We start from the raw sequence: 17440 nt of genomic DNA, 5'->3' as shown, positions 1-17440 counted from the left end.
TTTGAAAGAAGATTTTACTTTATATGTCGCTAGAAACAAATGTCTGAGTGTAGGGTGTCGTGTTTTTGGTCCATCTCATTTACAGCTATTATAAAGACAATGTTTCTGAAGGAAGGATACATTAGGAAAGTGCAAAGTTTCTGGCAGTGATGTTGTATTGCTTATGAGCAATATGTTCCTGTTGCAATGGAAGGCAGACTGCTTTTGATTCAGTTGCATGCTGTATTAGATACATAGGTTCAACTTGGGTCACATACTAAGATTAAAGCATCGGCCAAAAATAAACATTCCTCACATGCATAATGTTCCTTGTTTGAATAAGAAAGTAAAAAATGCGACTCTGGTGGGATTCGAACCCACAACCTTTGAATGACTTTGCCAATTCACTTAGAAGTCCAACGCGCTATCCATTGCGCCACAGAGCCAGATGACAATCAACTTGCGTACATCAGGGGATGATCGAGGTTTTGTCAATCCAGTGTTTACTTCACATCATATTATCAAGCCTTCTGGGATACAAGAAAGAATAATTGTTTTCTGAAACATAAAATGTCTGTAGAAGAATCACACTTCTGGGTGAAACCTTGAACTACACCTTTGTTCCTTTAGGGATAAATTCGGAGAATAGGGTATTACTGTATTTTCTTGCAAACTGAATACGTTTGGACAACAATTCCATACCTTAATAAAAAAGAACTGGATAAAAAGTGCAGCCATACAATTGGTTAACAATACAAAAACACAAAGAGAATATACCATAAATAGCTTTGAAAGAAGATTTTACTTTATATGTCGCTAGAAACAAATGTCTGAGTGTAGGGTGTCGTGTTTTTGGTCTATCTCATTTACAGCTATTATAAAGACAATGTTTCTGAAGGAAGGATACATTAGGAAAGTGCAAGGTTTCTGGCAGTGATGTTGTATTGCTTATGAGCAATATGTTCCTGTTGCAATGGAAGGCAGACTGCTTTTGATTCAGTTGCATGCTGTATTAGATACATAGGTTCAACTTGGGTCAAATACTAAGATTAAAGCATCGGCCAAAAATAAACATTCCTCACATGCATAATGTTCCTTGTTTGAATAAGAAAGTAAAAAATGCGACTCTGGTGGGATTCGAACCCACAACCTTTGAATGACTTTGCCAATTCACTTAGAAGTCCAACGCGCTATCCATTGCGCCACAGAGCCAGATGACAATCAACTTGCGTACATCAGGGGATGATCGAGGTTTTGTCAATCCAGTGTTTACTTCACATCATATTATCAAGCCTTCTGGGATACAAGAAAGAATAATTGTTTTCTGAAACATAAAATGTCTGTAGAAGAATCACACTTCTGGGTGAAACCTTGAACTACACCTTTGTTCCTTTAGGGATAAATTCGGAGAATAGGGTATTACTGTATTTTCTTGCAAACTGAATACGTTTGGACAACAATTCCATACCTTAATAAAAAAGAACTGGATAAAAAGTGCAGCCATACAATTGGTTAACAATACAAAAACACAAAGAGAATATACCATAAATAGCTTTGAAAGAAGATTTTACTTTATATGTCGCTAGAAACAAATGTCTGAGTGTAGGGTGTCGTGTTTTTGGTCTATCTCATTTACAGCTATTATAAAGACAATGTTTCTGAAGGAAGGATACATTAGGAAAGTGCAAAGTTTCTGACAGTGATGTTGTATTGCTTATGAGCAATATGTTCCTGTTGCAATGGAAGGCAGACTGCTTTTGATTCAGTTGCATGCTGTATTAGATACATAGGTTCAACTTGGGTCAAATACTAAGATTAAAGCATCGGCCAAAAATAAACATTCCTCACATGCATAATGTTCCTTGTTTGAATAAGAAAGTAAAAAATGCGACTCTGGTGGGATTCGAACCCACAACCTTTGAATGACGTTGCCAATTCACTTAGAAGTCCAACGCGCTATCCATTGCGCCACAGAGCCAGATGACAATCAACTTGCGTACATCAGGGGATGATCGAGGTTTTGTCAATCCAGTGTTTACTTCACATCATATTATCAAGCCTTCTGGGATACAAGAAAGAATAATTGTTTTCTGAAACATAAAATGTCTGTAGAAGAATCACACTTCTGGGTGAAACCTTGAACTACACCTTTGTTCCTTTAGGGATAAATTCGGAGAATAGGGTATTACTGTATTTTCTTGCAAACTGATACGTTTGGACAACAATTCCATACCTTAATAAAAAAGAACTGTATAAAAAGTGCAGCCATACAATTGGTTAACAATACAAAAACACAAAGAGAATATACCATAAATAGTTTTGAAAGAATATTTTACTTTATATGTCGCTAGAAACAAATGTCTGAGTGTAGGGTGTTGTGTTTTTGGTCTATCTCATTTACAGCTATTATAAAGACAATGTTTCTGAAGGAAGGATACATTAGGAAAGTGCAAAGTTTCTGGCAGTGATGTTGTATTGCTTATGAGCAATATGTTCCTGTTGCAATGGAAGGCAGACTGCTTTTGATTCAGTTGCATGCTGTATTAGATACATAGGTTCAACTTGGGTCAAATACTAAGATTAAAGCATCGGCCAAAAAAGACATTCCTCACATGCATAATGTTCCTTGTTTGAATAAGAAAGTAAAAAATGCGACTCTGGTGGGATTCAAACCCACAACCTTTGAATGACTTTGCAAATTCACTTAGAAGTCCAACGCGCTATCCATTGCGCCACAGAGGGAGATAAAAATCCACTTGCGTACAGTAAGGGATGATCGACGTTTTGTCAATCCAGTGTTTACTTCACATCATATTATCAAGCCTTCTGGGATACAAGAAAGAATAATTGTTTTCCGAAACATAAAATGTCTGTAGAAGAATCACACTTCTGGGTGAAACCTTGAACTACACCTTTGTTCCTTTAGGGATAAATTCGGAGAATAGGGTATTACTGTTTTTTCTTGCAAACTGAATACGTTTGGACAACAATTCCATACCTTAATAAAAAAGAACTGGATAAAAAGTGCAGCCATACAATTGGTTAACAATACAAAAACACAAAGAGAATATACCATAAATAGCTTTGAAAGAAGATTTTACTTTATATGTCGCTAGAAACAAATGTCTGAGTGTAGGGTGTCGTGTTTTTGGTCTATCTCATTTACAGCTATTATAAAGACAATGTTTCTGAAGGAAGGATACATTAGGAAAGTGCAAAGTTTCTGACAGTGATGTTGTATTGCTTATGAGCAATATGTTCCTGTTGCAATGGAAGGCAGACTGCTTTTGATTCAGTTGCATGCTGTATTAGATACATAGGTTCAACTTGGGTCACATACTAAGATTAAAGCATCGGCCAAAAATAAACATTCCTCACATGCATAATGTTCCTTGTTTGAATAAGAAAGTAAAAAATGCGACTCTGGTGGGATTCGAACCCACAACCTTTGAATGACTTTACCAATTCACTTAGAAGTCCAACCCGCTATCCATTGCGCCACAGAGCCAGATGAAAATCAAGTTGCGTACATTAAGGGATGATCGAAGTTTTGTCAATCCAGTGTTTACTTCACATCATATTATCAAGCCTTCTGGGATACAAGAAAGAATAATTGTTTTCTGAAACATAAAATGTCTGTAGAAGAATCACACTTCTGGGTGAAACCTTGAACTACACCTTTGTTCCTTTAGGGATAAATTCGGAGAATAGGGTATTACTGTATTTTCTTGCAAACTGAATACGTTTGGACAACAATTCCATACCTTAATAAAAAAGAACTGGATAAAAAGTGCAGCCATACAATTGGTTAACAATACAAAAACACAAAGAGAATATACCATAAATAGCTTTGAAAGAAGATTTTACTTTATATGTCGCTAGAAACAAATGTCTGAGTGTAGGGTGTCGTGTTTTTGGTCTATCTCATTTACAGCTATTATAAAGACAATGTTTCTGAAGGAAGGATACATTAGGAAAGTGCAAGGTTTCTGGCAGTGATGTTGTATTGCTTATGAGCAATATGTTCCTGTTGCAATGGAAGGCAGACTGCTTTTGATTCAGTTGCATGCTGTATTAGATACATAGGTTCAACTTGGGTCAAATACTAAGATTAAAGCATCGGCCAAAAATAAACATTCCTCACATGCATAATGTTCCTTGTTTGAATAAGAAAGTAAAAAATGCGACTCTGGTGGGATTCGAACCCACAACCTTTGAATGACTTTGCCAATTCACTTAGAAGTCCAACGCGCTATCCATTGCGCCACAGAGCCAGATGACAATCAACTTGCGTACATCAGGGGATGATCGAGGTTTTGTCAATCCAGTGTTTACTTCACATCATATTATCAAGCCTTCTGGGATACAAGAAAGAATAATTGTTTTCTGAAACATAAAATGTCTGTAGAAGAATCACACTTCTGGGTGAAACCTTGAACTACACCTTTGTTCCTTTAGGGATAAATTCGGAGAATAGGGTATTACTGTATTTTCTTGCAAACTGAATACGTTTGGACAACAATTCCATACCTTAATAAAAAAGAACTGGATAAAAAGTGCAGCCATACAATTGGTTAACAATACAAAAACACAAAGAGAATATACCATAAATAGCTTTGAAAGAAGATTTTACTTTATATGTCGCTAGAAACAAATGTCTGAGTGTAGGGTGTCGTGTTTTTGGTCTATCTCATTTACAGCTATTATAAAGACAATGTTTCTGAAGGAAGGATACATTAGGAAAGTGCAAAGTTTCTGACAGTGATGTTGTATTGCTTATGAGCAATATGTTCCTGTTGCAATGGAAGGCAGACTGCTTTTGATTCAGTTGCATGCTGTATTAGATACATAGGTTCAACTTGGGTCAAATACTAAGATTAAAGCATCGGCCAAAAATAAACATTCCTCACATGCATAATGTTCCTTGTTTGAATAAGAAAGTAAAAAATGCGACTCTGGTGGGATTCGAACCCACAACCTTTGAATGACTTTGCCAATTCACTTAGAAGTCCAACGCGCTATCCATTGCGCCACAGAGCCAGATGACAATCAACTTGCGTACATCAGGGGATGATCGAGGTTTTGTCAATCCAGTGTTTACTTCACATCATATTATCAAGCCTTCTGGGATACAAGAAAGAATAATTGTTTTCTGAAACATAAAATGTCTGTAGAAGAATCACACTTCTGGGTGAAACCTTGAACTACACCTTTGTTCCTTTAGGGATAAATTCGGAGAATAGGGTATTACTGTATTTTCTTGCAAACTGATACGTTTGGACAACAATTCCATACCTTAATAAAAAAGAACTGGATAAAAAGTGCAGCCATACAATTGGTTAACAATACAAAAACACAAAGAGAATATACCATAAATAGTTTTGAAAGAATATTTTACTTTATATGTCGCTAGAAACAAATGTCTGAGTGTAGGGTGTTGTGTTTTTGGTCTATCTCATTTACAGCTATTATAAAGACAATGTTTCTGAAGGAAGGATACATTAGGAAAGTGCAAAGTTTCTGGCAGTGATGTTGTATTGCTTATGAGCAATATGTTCCTGTTGCAATGGAAGGCAGACTGCTTTTGATTCAGTTGCATGCTGTATTAGATACATAGGTTCAACTTGGGTCAAATACTAAGATTAAAGCATCGGCCAAAAAAGACATTCCTCACATGCATAATGTTCCTTGTTTGAATAAGAAAGTAAAAAATGCAACTCTGGTGGGATTCAAACCCACAACCTTTGAATGACTTTGCAAATTCACTTAGAAGTCCAACGCGCTATCCATTGCGCCACAGAGGGAGATAAAAATCCACTTGCGTACAGTAAGGGATGATCGACGTTTTGTCAATCCAGTGTTTACTTCACATCATATTATCAAGCCTTCTGGGATACAAGAAAGAATAATTGTTTTCCGAAACATAAAATGTCTGTAGAAGAATCACACTTCTGGGTGAAACCTTGAACTACACCTTTGTTCCTTTAGGGATAAATTCGGAGAATAGGGTATTACTGTTTTTTCTTGCAAACTGAATACGTTTGGACAACAATTCCATACCTTAATAAAAAAGAACTGGATAAAAAGTGCAGCCATACAATTGGTTAACAATACAAAAACACAAAGAGAATATACCATAAATAGCTTTGAAAGAAGATTTTACTTTATATGTCGCTAGAAACAAATGTCTGAGTGTAGGGTGTCGTGTTTTTGGTCTATCTCATTTACAGCTATTATAAAGACAATGTTTCTGAAGGAAGGATACATTAGGAAAGTGCAAAGTTTCTGGCAGTGATGTTGTATTGCTTATGAGCAATATGTTCCTGTTGCAATGGAAGGCAGACTGCTTTTGATTCAGTTGCATGCTGTATTAGATACATTGGTTCAACTTGGGTCAAATACTAAGATTAAAGCATCGGCCAAAAATAAACATTCCTCACATGCATAATGTTCCTTGTTTGAATAAGAAAGTAAAAAATGCGACTCTGGTGGGATTCGAACACACAACCTTTGAATGACTTTGCCAATTCACTTAGAAGTCCAACGCGCTATTCATTGCACCACAGAGCCAGATGCACATCAACTTGAGTACATTAAGGGATGATCGAAGTTTTGTCAATCCGGTGTTTACTTCACATCATATTATCAAGCCTTCTGGGATACAAGAAAGAATAATTGTTTTCTGAAACATAAAATGTCTGTAGAAGAATCACACTTCTGGGTGAAACATTGAACTACACCTTTGTTCCTTTAGGGATAAATTCGGAGAATAGGGTATTACTGTATTTTCTTGCAAACTGAATACGTTTGGACAACAATTCCATACCTTAATAAAAAAGAACTGGATAAAAAGTGCAGCCATACAATTGGTTCACAATACAAAAACACAAAGAGAATATACCATAAATAGCTTTGAAAGAAGATTTTACTTTATATGTCGCTAGAAACAAATGTCTGAGTGTAGGGTGTCGTGTTTTTGGTCTATCTCATTTACAGCTATTATAAAGACAATGTTTCTGAAGGAAGGATACATTAGGAAAGTGCAAAGTTTCTGGCAGTGATGTTGTATTGCTTATGAGCAATATGTTCCTGTTGCAATGGAAGGCAGACTGCTTTTGATTCAGTTGCATGCTGTATTAGATACATAGGTTCAACTTGGGTCACATACTAAGATTAAAGCATCGGCCAAAAATAAACATTCCTCACATGCATAATGTTCCTTGTTTGAATAAGAAAGTAAAAAATGCGACTCTGGTGGGATTCGAACCCACAACCTTTGAATGACTTTGCCAATTCACTTAGAAGTCCAACGCGCTATCCATTGCGCCACAGAGCCAGATGACAATCAACTTGCGTACATCAGGGGATGATCGAGGTTTTGTCAATCCAGTGTTTACTTCACATCATATTATCAAGCCTTCTGGGATACAAGAAAGAATAATTGTTTTCTGAAACATAAAATGTCTGTAGAAGAATCACACTTCTGGGTGAAACCTTGAACTACACCTTTGTTCCTTTAGGGATAAATTCGGAGAATAGGGTATTACTGTATTTTCTTGCAAACTGAATACGTTTGGACAACAATTCCATACCTTAATAAAAAAGAACTGGATAAAAAGTGCAGCCATACAATTGGTTAACAATACAAAAACACAAAGAGAATATACCATAAATAGCTTTGAAAGAAGATTTTACTTTATATGTCGCTAGAAACAAATGTCTGAGTGTAGGGTGTCGTGTTTTTGGTCTATCTCATTTACAGCTATTATAAAGACAATGTTTCTGAACGAAGGATACATTAGGAAAGTGCAAAGTTTCTGGCAGTGATGTTGTATTCCTTATGAGCAATATGTTCCTGTTGCAATGGAAGGCAGACTGCTTTTGATTCAGTTGCATGCTGTATTAGATACATAGGTTCAACTTGGGTCACATACTAAGATTAAAGCATCGGCCAAAAATAAACATTCCTCACATGCATAATGTTCCTTGTTTGAATAAGAAAGTAAAAAATGCGACTCTGGTGGGATTCGAACCCACAACCTTTGAATGACTTTGCCAATTCACTTAGAAGTCCAACGCGCTATCCATTGCGCCACAGAGCCAGATGACAATCAACTTGCGTACATCAGGGGATGATCGAGGTTTTGTCAATCCAGTGTTTACTTCACATCATATTATCAAGCCTTCTGGGATACAAGAAAGAATAATTGTTTTCTGAAACATAAAATGTCTGTAGAAGAATCACACTTCTGGGTGAAACCTTGAACTACACCTTTGTTCCTTTAGGGATAAATTCGGAGAATAGGGTATTACTGTATTTTCTTGCAAACTGAATACGTTTGGACAACAATTCCATACCTTAATAAAAAAGAACTGGATAAAAAGTGCAGCCATACAATTGGTTAACAATACAAAAACACAAAGAGAATATACCATAAATAGCTTTGAAAGAAGATTTTACTTTATATGTCGCTAGAAACAAATGTCTGAGTGTAGGGTGTCGTGTTTTTGGTCTATCTCATTTACAGCTATTATAAAGACAATGTTTCTGAAGGAAGGATACATTAGGAAAGTGCAAAGTTTCTGACAGTGATGTTGTATTGCTTATGAGCAATATGTTCCTGTTGCAATGGAAGGCAGACTGCTTTTGATTCAGTTGCATGCTGTATTAGATACATAGGTTCAACTTGGGTCAAATACTAAGATTAAAGCATCGGCCAAAAATAAACATTCCTCACATGCATAATGTTCCTTGTTTGAATAAGAAAGTAAAAAATGCGACTCTGGTGGGATTCGAACCCACAACCTTTGAATGACTTTGCCAATTCACTTAGAAGTCCAACGCGCTATCCATTGCGCCACAGAGCCAGATGACAATCAACTTGCGTACATCAGGGGATGATCGAGGTTTTGTCAATCCAGTGTTTACTTCACATCATATTATCAAGCCTTCTGGGATACAAGAAAGAATAATTGTTTTCTGAAACATAAAATGTCTGTAGAAGAATCACACTTCTGGGTGAAACCTTGAACTACACCTTTGTTCCTTTAGGGATAAATTCGGAGAATAGGGTATTACTGTATTTTCTTGCAAACTGATACGTTTGGACAACAATTCCATACCTTAATAAAAAAGAACTGGATAAAAAGTGCAGCCATACAATTGGTTAACAATACAAAAACACAAAGAGAATATACCATAAATAGTTTTGAAAGAATATTTTACTTTATATGTCGCTAGAAACAAATGTCTGAGTGTAGGGTGTTGTGTTTTTGGTCTATCTCATTTACAGCTATTATAAAGACAATGTTTCTGAAGGAAGGATACATTAGGAAAGTGCAAAGTTTCTGGCAGTGATGTTGTATTGCTTATGAGCAATATGTTCCTGTTGCAATGGAAGGCAGACTGCTTTTGATTCAGTTGCATGCTGTATTAGATACATAGGTTCAACTTGGGTCAAATACTAAGATTAAAGCATCGGCCAAAAAAGACATTCCTCACATGCATAATGTTCCTTGTTTGAATAAGAAAGTAAAAAATGCAACTCTGGTGGGATTCAAACCCACAACCTTTGAATGACTTTGCAAATTCACTTAGAAGTCCAACGCGCTATCCATTGCGCCACAGAGGGAGATAAAAATCCACTTGCGTACAGTAAGGGATGATCGACGTTTTGTCAATCCAGTGTTTACTTCACATCATATTATCAAGCCTTCTGGGATACAAGAAAGAATAATTGTTTTCCGAAACATAAAATGTCTGTAGAAGAATCACACTTCTGGGTGAAACCTTGAACTACACCTTTGTTCCTTTAGGGATAAATTCGGAGAATAGGGTATTACTGTTTTTTCTTGCAAACTGAATACGTTTGGACAACAATTCCATACCTTAATAAAAAAGAACTGGATAAAAAGTGCAGCCATACAATTGGTTAACAATACAAAAACACAAAGAGAATATACCATAAATAGCTTTGAAAGAAGATTTTACTTTATATGTCGCTAGAAACAAATGTCTGAGTGTAGGGTGTCGTGTTTTTGGTCTATCTCATTTACAGCTATTATAAAGACAATGTTTCTGAAGGAAGGATACATTAGGAAAGTGCAAAGTTTCTGGCAGTGATGTTGTATTGCTTATGAGCAATATGTTCCTGTTGCAATGGAAGGCAGACTGCTTTTGATTCAGTTGCATGCTGTATTAGATACATTGGTTCAACTTGGGTCAAATACTAAGATTAAAGCATCGGCCAAAAATAAACATTCCTCACATGCATAATGTTCCTTGTTTGAATAAGAAAGTAAAAAATGCGACTCTGGTGGGATTCGAACACACAACCTTTGAATGACTTTGCCAATTCACTTAGAAGTCCAACGCGCTATTCATTGCACCACAGAGCCAGATGCACATCAACTTGAGTACATTAAGGGATGATCGAAGTTTTGTCAATCCGGTGTTTACTTCACATCATATTATCAAGCCTTCTGGGATACAAGAAAGAATAATTGTTTTCTGAAACATAAAATGTCTGTAGAAGAATCACACTTCTGGGTGAAACATTGAACTACACCTTTGTTCCTTTAGGGATAAATTCGGAGAATAGGGTATTACTGTATTTTCTTGCAAACTGAATACGTTTGGACAACAATTCCATACCTTAATAAAAAAGAACTGGATAAAAAGTGCAGCCATACAATTGGTTCACAATACAAAAACACAAAGAGAATATACCATAAATAGCTTTGAAAGAAGATTTTACTTTATATGTCGCTAGAAACAAATGTCTGAGTGTAGGGTGTCGTGTTTTTGGTCTATCTCATTTACAGCTATTATAAAGACAATGTTTCTGAAGGAAGGATACATTAGGAAAGTGCAAAGTTTCTGGCAGTGATGTTGTATTGCTTATGAGCAATATGTTCCTGTTGCAATGGAAGGCAGACTGCTTTTGATTCAGTTGCATGCTGTATTAGATACATAGGTTCATCTTGGGTCACATACTAAGATTAAAGCATCGGCCAAAAATAAACATTCCTCACATGCATAATGTTCCTTGTTTGAATAAGAAAGTAAAAAATGCGACTCTGGTGGGATTCGAACCCACAACCTTTGAATGACTTTGCCAATTCACTTAGAAGTCCAACGCGCTATCCATTGCGCCACAGAGCCAGATGACAATCAACTTGCGTACATCAGGGGATGATCGAGGTTTTGTCAATCCAGTGTTTACTTCACATCATATTATCAAGCCTTCTGGGATACAAGAAAGAATAATTGTTTTCTGAAACATAAAATGTCTGTAGAAGAATCACACTTCTGGGTGAAACCTTGAACTACACCTTTGTTCCTTTAGGGATAAATTCGGAGAATAGGGTATTACTGTATTTTCTTGCAAACTGAATACGTTTGGACAACAATTCCATACCTTAATAAAAAAGAACTGGATAAAAAGTGCAGCCATACAATTGGTTAACAATACAAAAACACAAAGAGAATATACCATAAATAGCTTTGAAAGAAGATTTTACTTTATATGTCGCTAGAAACAAATGTCTGAGTGTAGGGTGTCGTGTTTTTGGTCTATCTCATTTACAGCTATTATAAAGACAATGTTTCTGAACGAAGGATACATTAGGAAAGTGCAAAGTTTCTGGCAGTGATGTTGTATTCCTTATGAGCAATATGTTCCTGTTGCAATGGAAGGCAGACTGCTTTTGATTCAGTTGCATGCTGTATTAGATACATAGGTTCAACTTGGGTCACATACTAAGATTAAAGCATCGGCCAAAAATAAACATTCCTCACATGCATAATGTTCCTTGTTTGAATAAGAAAGTAAAAAATGCGACTCTGGTGGGATTCGAACCCACAACCTTTGAATGACTTTGCCAATTCACTTAGAAGTCCAACGCGCTATCCATTGCGCCACAGAGCCAGATGACAATCAACTTGCGTACATCAGGGGATGATCGAGGTTTTGTCAATCCAGTGTTTACTTCACATCATATTATCAAGCCTTCTGGGATACAAGAAAGAATAATTGTTTTCTGAAACATAAAATGTCTGTAGAAGAATCACACTTCTGGGTGAAACCTTGAACTACACCTTTGTTCCTTTAGGGATAAATTCGGAGAATAGGGTATTACTGTATTTTCTTGCAAACTGAATACGTTTGGACAACAATTCCATACCTTAATAAAAAAGAACTGGATAAAAAGTGCAGCCATACAATTGGTTAACAATACAAAAACACAAAGAGAATATACCATAAATAGTTTTGAAAGAATATTTTACTTTATATGTCGCTAGAAACAAATGTCTGAGTGTAGGGTGTTGTGTTTTTGGTCTATCTCATTTACAGCTATTATAAAGACAATGTTTCTGAAGGAAGGATACATTAGGAAAGTGCAAAGTTTCTGGCAGTGATGTTGTATTCCTTATGAGCAATATGTTCCTGTTGCAATGGAAGGCAGACTGCTTTTGATTCAGTTGCATGCTGTATTAGATACATTGGTTCAACTTGGGTCAAATACTAAGATTAAAGCATCGGCCAAAAATAAACATTCCTCACATGCATAATGTTCCTTGTTTGAATAAGAAAGTAAAAAATACTACTCTGGTGGGATTCGAACCCACAACCTTTGAATGACTTTGCCAATTTACTTAGAAGTCCAACGCGCTATCCATTGCGCCACAGATCCAGATGAAAATCAACTTGCGTACATTAAGGGATGATCGAAGTTTTGTCAATCCAGTGTTTACTTCACATCATATTATCAAGCCTTCTGGGATACAAGAAAGAATAATTGTTTTCTGAAACATAAAATGTCTGTAGAAGAATCACACTTCTGGGTGAAACCTTGAACTACACCTTTGTTCCTTTAGGGATAAATTCGGAGAATAGGGTATTACTGTATTTTCTTGCAAACTGAATACGTTTGGACAACAATTCCATACCTTAATAAAAAAGAACTGTATAAAAAGTGCAGCCATACAATTGGTTAACAATACAAAAACACAAAGAGAATATACCATAAATAGTTTTGAAAGAAGATTTTACTTTATATGTCGCTAGAAACAAATGTCTGAGTGTAGGGTGTCGTGTTTTTGGTCTATCTCATTTACAGCTATTATAAAGACAATGTTTCTGAAGGAAGGATACATTAGGAAAGTGCAAAGTTTCTGGCAGTGATGTTGTATTGCTTATGAGCAATATGTTCCTGTTGCAATGGAAGGCAGACTGCTTTTGATTCAGTTGCATGCTGTATTAGATACATAGGTTCAACTTGGGTCACATACTAAGATTAAAGCATCGGCCAAAAATAAACATTCCTCACATGCATAATGTTCCTTGTTTGAATAAGAAAGTAAAAAATGCGACTCTGGTGGGATTCGAACCCACAACCTTTGAATGACTTTGCCAATTCACTTAGAAGTCCAACGCGCTATCCATTGCGCCACAGAGCCAGATGACAATCAACTTGCGTACATCAGGGGATGATCGAGGTTTTGTCAATCCAGTGTTTACTTCACATCATATTATCAAGCCTTCTGGGATACAAGAAAGAATAATTGTTTTCTGAAACATAAAATGTCTGTAGAAGAATCACACTTCTGGGTGAAACCTTGAACTACACCTTTGTTCCTTTAGGGATAAATTCGGAGAATAGGGTATTACTGTATTTTCTTGCAAACTGAATACGTTTGGACAACAATTCCATACCTTAATAAAAAAGAACTGGATAAAAAGTGCAGCCATACAATTGGTTAACAATACAAAAACACAAAGAGAATATACCATAAATAGCTTTGAAAGAAGATTTTACTTTATATGTCGCTAGAAACAAATGTCTGAGTGTAGGGTGTCGTGTTTTTGGTCTATCTCATTTACAGCTATTATAAAGACAATGTTTCTGAACGAAGGATACATTAGGAAAGTGCAAAGTTTCTGGCAGTGATGTTGTATTGCTTATGAGCAATATGTTACTGTTGCAATGGAAGGCAGACTGCTTTTGATTCAGTTGCATGCTGTATTAGATACATAGGTTCAACTTGGGTCACATACTAAGATTAAAGCATCGGCCAAAAATAAACATTCCTCACATGCATAATGTTCCTTGTTTGAATAAGAAAGTAAAAAATGCGACTCTGGTGGGATTCGAACCCACAACCTTTGAATGACTTTGCCAATTCACTTAGAAGTCCAACGCGCTATCCATTGCGCCACAGAGCCAGATGACAATCAACTTGCGTACATCAGGGGATGATCGAGGTTTTGTCAATCCAGTGTTTACTTCACATCATATTATCAAGCCTTCTGGGATACAAGAAAGAATAATTGTTTTCTGAAACATAAAATGTCTGTAGAAGAATCACACTTCTGGGTGAAACCTTGAACTACACATTTGTTCCTTTAGGGATAAATTCGGAGAATAGGGTATTACTGTATTTTCTTGCAAACTGAATACGTTTGGACAACAATTCCATACCTTAATAAAAAAGAACTGTATAAAAAGTGCAGCCATACAATTGGTTAACAATACAAAAACACAAAGAGAATATACCATAAATAGTTTTGAAAGAATATTTTACTTTATATGTCGCTAGAAACAAATGTCTGAGTGTAGGGTGTCGTGTTTTTGGTCTATCTCATTTACAGCTATTATAAAGACAATGTTTCTGAAGGAAGGATACATTAGGAAAGTGCAAAGTTTCTGGCAGTGATGTTGTATTGCTTATGAGCAATATGTTCCTGTTGCAATGGAAGGCAGACTGCTTTTGATTCAGTTGCATGCTGTATTAGATACATAGGTTCAACTTGGGTCAAATACTAAGATTAAAGCATCGGCCAAAAATAAACATTCCTCACATGCATAATGTTCCTTGTTTGAATAAGAAAGTAAAAAATGCAACTCTGGTGGGATTCGAACCCACAACCTTTGAATGACTTTGCCAATTCACTTAGAAGTCCAACGCGCTATCCATTGCGCCACAGAGCCAGATGACAATCAACTTGCGTACATCAAGGGATGATCGAGGTTTTGTCAATCCAGTGTTTACTTCACATCATATTATCAAGCCTTCTGGGATACATGAAAGAATGATTGTTTTCTGAAACATAAAATGTCTGTAGCAAGAATCACAGTTCAGGGCGAAACCTTGAACTGCACCTTTGTTCGCTTGGGGAGAAATTCAGAGAATAGGGTATTACAGTATTTTCTTGCCAAGTGAATTGGTTTGGACAACAATTCCATACCTTAATAAAAAAGAACTGGATAAAAAGTGCAGACATACAATTGGTTAACAATACAAAAACACAAAGAGAATATACCATAAATAGTTTTGAAAGAATATTTTACTTTATATGTCGCTAGAAACAAATTTCTGAGTGTAGGGTGTCGTGTTTTTGGTCCATCTCATTTACAGCTATTATAAAGACAATGTTTCTGAAGGAAGGATACATTAGGAAAGTGCAAAGTTTCTGGCAGTGATGTTGTATTGCTTATGAGCAATATGTTCCTGTTGCAATGGAAGGCAGACTGCTTTTGATTCAGTTGCATGCTGTATTAGATACATAGGTTCAACTTGGGTCAAATACTAAGATTAAAGCATCGGCCAAAAAAGACATTCCTCACATGCATAATGTTCCTTGTTTGAATAAGAAAGTAAAAAATGCGACTCTGGTGGGATTCAAACCCACAACCTTTGAATGACTTTGCAAATTCACTTAGAAGTCCAACGCGCTATCCATTGCGCCACAGAGGGAGATAAAAATCCACTTGCGTACAGTAAGGGATGATCGACGTTTTGTCAATCCAGTGTTTACTTCACATCATATTATCAAGCCTTCTGGGGTACAAGAAAGAATAATTGTTTTCCGAAACATAAAATGTCTGTAGAAGAATCACACTTCTGGGTGAAACCTTGAACTACACCTTTGTTCCTTTAGGGATAAATTCGGAGAATAGGGTATTACTGTTTTTTCTTGCAAACTGAATACGTTTGGACAACAATTCCATACCTTAATAAAAAAGAACTGGATAAAAAGTGCAGCCATACAATTGGTTAACAATACAAAAACACAAAGAGAATATACCATAAATAGTTTTGAAAGAATATTTTACTTTATATGTCGCTAGAAACAAATGTCTGAGTGTAGGGTGTTGTGTTTTTGGTCTATCTCATTTACAGCTATTATAAAGACAATGTTTCTGAAGGAAGGATACATTAGGAAAGTGCAAAGTTTCTGGCAGTGATGTTGTATTGCTTATGAGCAATATGTTCCTGTTGCAATGGAAGGCAGACTGCTTTTGATTCAGTTGCATGCTGTATTAGATACATTGGTTCAACTTGGGTCAAATACTAAGATTAAAGCATCGGCCAAAAATAAACATTCCTCACCTGCATAATGTTCCTTGTTTGAATAAGAAAGTAAAAAATGCGACTCTGGTGGGATTCGAACCCACAACCTTTGAATGACTTTGCCAATTCACTTAGAAGTCCAACGCGCTATCCATTGCACCACAGAGCCAGATGCACATCAACTTGAGTACATTAAGGGATGATCGAAGTTTTGTCAATCCGGTGTTTACTTCACATCATATTATCAAGCCTTCTGGGATACAAGAAAGAATAATTGTTTTCGGAAACATAAAATGTCTGTAGAAGAATCACACTTCTGGGTGAAACCTTGAACTACACCTTTGTTCCTTTAGGGATAAATTCGGAGAATAGGGTATTACAGTATTTTCTTGCCAAGTGAATTGGTTTGGACAACAATTCCATACCTTAATAAAAAAGAACTGGATAAAAAGTGCAGACATACAATTGGTTAACAATACAAAAACACAAAGAGAATATACCATAAATAGCTTTGAAAGAAGATTTTACTTTATATGTCGCTAGAAACAAATGTCTGAGCGTAGGGTGTCGTGTTTTGGTCTATCTCATTTACAGCTATTATAAAGACAATGTTTCTGAAGGAAGGATACATTAGAAAAGTGCCAAGTTTCTGGTAGTGATGTTGTATTGCTTATGAGCAATATGTTCCTGTTGCAATGGAAGGCAGACTGCTTTTGATTCAGTTGCATGCTGTATTAGATACATAGGTTCAACTTGGGTCAAATACTAAGATTAAAGCATCGGCCAAAAATAAACATTCCTCACATGCATAATGTTCCTTGTTTGAATAAGAAAGTAAAAAATGCGACCCTGGTGGGATTCGAACCCACAAACTTTGAATGACTTTGCCAATTCACTTAGAAGTCCAACGCGCTATCCATTGCACCACAGAGCCAGATGAAAATCAAGTTGCGTACATTAAGGGATGATCGAAGTTTTGTCAATCCAGTGTTTACTTCACATCATATTATCAAGCCTTCTGGGATACAAGAAAGAATAATTGTTTTCTGAAACATAAAATGTCTGTAGAAGAATCACACTTCTGGGTGAAACATTGAACTACAC

General features: G+C 36.2%; 14 non-coding genes across 14 annotated transcripts; all 14 read right to left on the bottom strand.

Annotated features, from left to right (window-relative positions):
- Window positions 1–335: 335 nt before the first annotated feature.
- On the bottom strand, window positions 336–425 carry TRNAR-UCU (transfer RNA arginine (anticodon UCU)). Its single transcript is given in 2 exon segments — window positions 336–371; window positions 389–425. It is a non-coding gene; the product is annotated as a tRNA-Arg (tRNA).
- A 676-nt stretch (window positions 426–1101) lies between these two features.
- TRNAR-UCU (transfer RNA arginine (anticodon UCU)) lies at window positions 1102–1191 on the bottom strand. Its single transcript is given in 2 exon segments — window positions 1102–1137; window positions 1155–1191. It is a non-coding gene; the product is annotated as a tRNA-Arg (tRNA).
- A 676-nt stretch (window positions 1192–1867) lies between these two features.
- On the bottom strand, window positions 1868–1957 carry TRNAR-UCU (transfer RNA arginine (anticodon UCU)). The gene is given in 2 exon segments: window positions 1868–1903; window positions 1921–1957. It is a non-coding gene; the product is annotated as a tRNA-Arg (tRNA).
- A 2206-nt stretch (window positions 1958–4163) lies between these two features.
- TRNAR-UCU (transfer RNA arginine (anticodon UCU)) lies at window positions 4164–4253 on the bottom strand. Its single transcript is given in 2 exon segments — window positions 4164–4199; window positions 4217–4253. It is a non-coding gene; the product is annotated as a tRNA-Arg (tRNA).
- A 676-nt stretch (window positions 4254–4929) lies between these two features.
- On the bottom strand, window positions 4930–5019 carry TRNAR-UCU (transfer RNA arginine (anticodon UCU)). The gene is given in 2 exon segments: window positions 4930–4965; window positions 4983–5019. It is a non-coding gene; the product is annotated as a tRNA-Arg (tRNA).
- A 2206-nt stretch (window positions 5020–7225) lies between these two features.
- On the bottom strand, window positions 7226–7315 carry TRNAR-UCU (transfer RNA arginine (anticodon UCU)). Its single transcript is given in 2 exon segments — window positions 7226–7261; window positions 7279–7315. It is a non-coding gene; the product is annotated as a tRNA-Arg (tRNA).
- A 676-nt stretch (window positions 7316–7991) lies between these two features.
- TRNAR-UCU (transfer RNA arginine (anticodon UCU)) lies at window positions 7992–8081 on the bottom strand. The gene is given in 2 exon segments: window positions 7992–8027; window positions 8045–8081. It is a non-coding gene; the product is annotated as a tRNA-Arg (tRNA).
- Window positions 8082–8757: 676 nt separating this feature from the next.
- Window positions 8758–8847, bottom strand: TRNAR-UCU (transfer RNA arginine (anticodon UCU)). Its single transcript is given in 2 exon segments — window positions 8758–8793; window positions 8811–8847. It is a non-coding gene; the product is annotated as a tRNA-Arg (tRNA).
- A 2206-nt stretch (window positions 8848–11053) lies between these two features.
- Window positions 11054–11143, bottom strand: TRNAR-UCU (transfer RNA arginine (anticodon UCU)). The gene is given in 2 exon segments: window positions 11054–11089; window positions 11107–11143. It is a non-coding gene; the product is annotated as a tRNA-Arg (tRNA).
- Window positions 11144–11819: 676 nt separating this feature from the next.
- Window positions 11820–11909, bottom strand: TRNAR-UCU (transfer RNA arginine (anticodon UCU)). Its single transcript is given in 2 exon segments — window positions 11820–11855; window positions 11873–11909. It is a non-coding gene; the product is annotated as a tRNA-Arg (tRNA).
- A 1442-nt stretch (window positions 11910–13351) lies between these two features.
- Window positions 13352–13441, bottom strand: TRNAR-UCU (transfer RNA arginine (anticodon UCU)). The gene is given in 2 exon segments: window positions 13352–13387; window positions 13405–13441. It is a non-coding gene; the product is annotated as a tRNA-Arg (tRNA).
- Window positions 13442–14117: 676 nt separating this feature from the next.
- TRNAR-UCU (transfer RNA arginine (anticodon UCU)) lies at window positions 14118–14207 on the bottom strand. The gene is given in 2 exon segments: window positions 14118–14153; window positions 14171–14207. It is a non-coding gene; the product is annotated as a tRNA-Arg (tRNA).
- A 676-nt stretch (window positions 14208–14883) lies between these two features.
- Window positions 14884–14973, bottom strand: TRNAR-UCU (transfer RNA arginine (anticodon UCU)). The gene is given in 2 exon segments: window positions 14884–14919; window positions 14937–14973. It is a non-coding gene; the product is annotated as a tRNA-Arg (tRNA).
- Window positions 14974–16415: 1442 nt separating this feature from the next.
- TRNAR-UCU (transfer RNA arginine (anticodon UCU)) lies at window positions 16416–16505 on the bottom strand. Its single transcript is given in 2 exon segments — window positions 16416–16451; window positions 16469–16505. It is a non-coding gene; the product is annotated as a tRNA-Arg (tRNA).
- Between the last annotated feature and the right edge of the window lie 935 nt (window positions 16506–17440).

Source organism: Ambystoma mexicanum (genome assembly GCF_040938575.1).
Source record: "Ambystoma mexicanum isolate Mex_15411 chromosome 12 unlocalized genomic scaffold, UKY_AmexF1_1 Mex_chr12_unloc.1, whole genome shotgun sequence".
NCBI classification, from domain to species: Eukaryota; Metazoa; Chordata; class Amphibia; order Caudata; family Ambystomatidae; genus Ambystoma; species Ambystoma mexicanum.
Note: the sequence above shows the minus strand (reverse complement) of the source record. Positions and strands in the feature narration are given on the sequence as shown.